The sequence below is a fragment of the Tenrec ecaudatus genome, chromosome 5 (genome assembly GCF_050624435.1).
Source record: "Tenrec ecaudatus isolate mTenEca1 chromosome 5, mTenEca1.hap1, whole genome shotgun sequence".
Lineage (NCBI taxonomy): Eukaryota > Metazoa > Chordata > Mammalia > Afrosoricida > Tenrecidae > Tenrec > Tenrec ecaudatus.
The window spans coordinates 47,706,858-47,709,858 of NC_134534.1; the positions used below are offsets into that span (position 1 = coordinate 47,706,858).

The window sequence follows — 3,001 nt, forward strand, 5'->3', positions numbered from 1 at the left end:
TTTCCTTCCTCTGCCTGCCCGTCCGTGGTCACGTGGTCATCAGAGGGTTAAACCTCGCCCCCTCCCCCCCTCCCCCCCCCCCACACTTCGAGATCGCATTGGGGTACGTGGGTCTTTCACACAGCCTGAAGAAGAGGCTTCTCAGAAGCTCCCTTCCCTTCGCCTTTAAATCACTCTCTCCAGGAGTCCGCTTCATCGGAGGTGGGAAGTGATGGATAGGCTTCCATGCTTTAAGCCCCTCCCCCCTTCAGACCGCTTAGCTCTCCACCTCCGGGGTTGTCTCCACGTGATTCAACGCAATTGAGTAAACAGCTGAGCACTGGGCAAACAGGTGGGGCTAGACAAATTTGAGGAAAAACATGAACTGAACCCAATACAAAGGTAGGTTTATTGTATTTGTTACAACATGGCTTATAGGCCCCACCTGCCATTTTTACATAGCCCAAATTTTTCAAGAATAGGCTTAATACATTTTTATATATTTAAAACTGCATCAAAAGCAGATTAAAAAGAATGCTGTAAGCATGATATAATGCATGCAATTATATAAGGTGTATATGTGTTGTATCTGTGGGGGTGTTTGTGTTGTATGTGTGTATTATGTGTAAGTTTGTTGTGTGTGTTGGTTTTGCGTTGTATGCGTTGTGTATATATTGTTTGTGTATTATGTGTTGATGTGTGTTGCATGTACATGTGTGTGGTGTGTTGTATGTCTGTTGTGTGTTGAATGTGTGTCATGTGTTCACATGTGTTGTGTGGGTCGTGTGTGCATGTGTTGCATGTATGTCAGTTTAAAGAGATATTGTTAAGAAAGTTCACCAAAATGTTAATGGCCATGTTTATCTGGATGGTAATATTTCATGTTTTTAAATTAATATTTTATTATATTTAAAATAAATTACCATGGTTTTGTATTGTTTATCTTCAGAAATATAAACTCATACTTTTAAAATGTTTTATAGTAAAATACCAAAACCAAATCGACCTGCCACAGGGATTCTGAGGCTGCACATCTTTACCAGGGCAGATGGCCTCCTCTTTCTGAGGAGCAGAGGGTAAGTTTGAACCACGGACCTTGATGTTCAGTCTAGCTCTGCCCACGGAGCTCCTGCTCGTATTAAGAGAGAGGGATGTTTAAATAATGTGACCATGGCATTCACTCGGAAAAGATCAAAAGACTTTTCCTTTTGAGTCTGCCATAGTCTGGTAGGCCCACTGTAACTTCAAGTACAAAATGTTTGGTAAATCTCCTGTATAAAGCCTCTTTAAAGTGCAGAAAAACAGGGCAGTACTTTGAGGGGAGGACTAAGGTGGGCCTCATCCAAAGGATGGTGTCTTCGGTTTGCTTCAGTGCAGATGAGAGTTGGCCATTAAATAAGGAAGACCGAAGACTTGATGGGTTGAAACTATAGTGCTGGTAAAGAATATTGAAAGCTCCGTGTACTATCCAAAGATTAAACAGAACTGTCTTGGAAGAAGTCGAGCCAGAATGTTCCTTAGACAGAAAGATAATGAGTCTGACACTGCGTCGCGTATATTCTCAAGATGTTATCCGGAGAGATCAGTCCCTGGAAAAGCACGTGACGTTGGTAAAGTGGAGGAGCCATGAAAAGGAGGAAGACAAAAAAAAGAGAGAGAAAAGTAGGAAGACCCTGGACCAGAGGGATTGACACGGCAGCTCCAACACTTCGCTCAAACCTAAGAAATATGGTCAGGATGGCGCCGTTGTGGGCTGTGTTTCACTCTGTCGTACACACGGTCCGATGAGTCAGAACAGACTCAGGGCACCCAGCAACAACAAAGCATCTCCTGTGGCACTGTTGCTACACAGGGAATCATTTAGTAGAGGGTGAACACAGAAGCACCAGGACCCAAGGATCGATACTTTCAAAGGCTCTATCAATTTGTCATTTATAGTAGTCACTTATTTTACTTATATTCCCATCAAACTGGATGATTGTATTCCTCTCATTGGCCTGCCCCTTCCCAGTTTCACAACCTGCTCACAGCAAATCTTTTTCAGGATATAAACTGTCTGCCAACCTATCCCAAGCCAAATCCCTCTGGACCGCTTGGAATCATCCTCCAGGTTCCAACCACGTGTCAGCTCTCCAGTTAAAACCTCCTCAGATCAGCGAACTCATTTCACAAAACCCTGTGAGCTTTCAAATCCAGGCTTCTGTTTCAATATCTTCAATATTAAATATTTTCAATAATCCCAGAGAGGGGAAGAAAATCAAATTTGCTTACATAAAGCAAGAATAATTAGATTTACAGTCTCACATGCACAAATTTATCATTTAATGTGGCAGGAACAAATCATGCTTGAAAATGATACTCAGCTGCAAAATGAGTCAGTCAGGCAATAAAAAAAATATATCAGAAAGCATTGCAGTTGAATAACTCAAATGACAGGGGATTTTGACAATTTGTACAACCAGAGACTAGATTGGCTTTATAATACAAGTAGCTTCCAGATCAGAGAGAGCATGATGCTCGCCATGGTGCTCCTCCCAAGAGCAGGGCCACTTCCTGCCAATGCCGATGGAGTCCAAGTGAAAGGCAAAGGAGAGATCTGGTGCTCATTTTGGCAGCACATAGACTAAAATTGGAACGATACAGAGAATAGCATGGCCCCTGAGCAAGGATGACATACAAATTCATGAAGCATTTCATATTTTAAAAAAGAGAGAGAGAGATCTGTCCACTGTGGGGAAAGCCTGGGAGGAATCCAGACCAGCAGGCTGAGCACGGAATCCAGGAAGTGCAACATACAGCTTCGACAGAGGGACTAATGTCAAGCATGGTTGAGGTTGAAGAGCATTTGTTTCCAATACACAGATTGAACAAAGCAGTGGGAAATCTGGAGAGAGGTACGTCTTCAGAGGCCCAGCCAACCAGTACACATCAGAGAACTCTCAGTCACACTGAAGACAATGATAATTGATATTTCCAAAGAAGATACCGTGCCATTGGAACATCTTTAGTTAATTCATTAAAG

General features: G+C 42.7%; 1 non-coding gene across 1 annotated transcript; it reads left to right on the forward strand.

Moving 5' to 3' along the window:
• Positions 1 to 2,578: 2,578 nt before the first annotated feature.
• Positions 2,579 to 2,682, forward strand: LOC142449494 (U6 spliceosomal RNA). The gene has a single exon (XR_012784654.1). It is a non-coding gene; the product is annotated as a U6 spliceosomal RNA (small nuclear RNA).
• Positions 2,683 to 3,001: the final 319 nt, after the last annotated feature.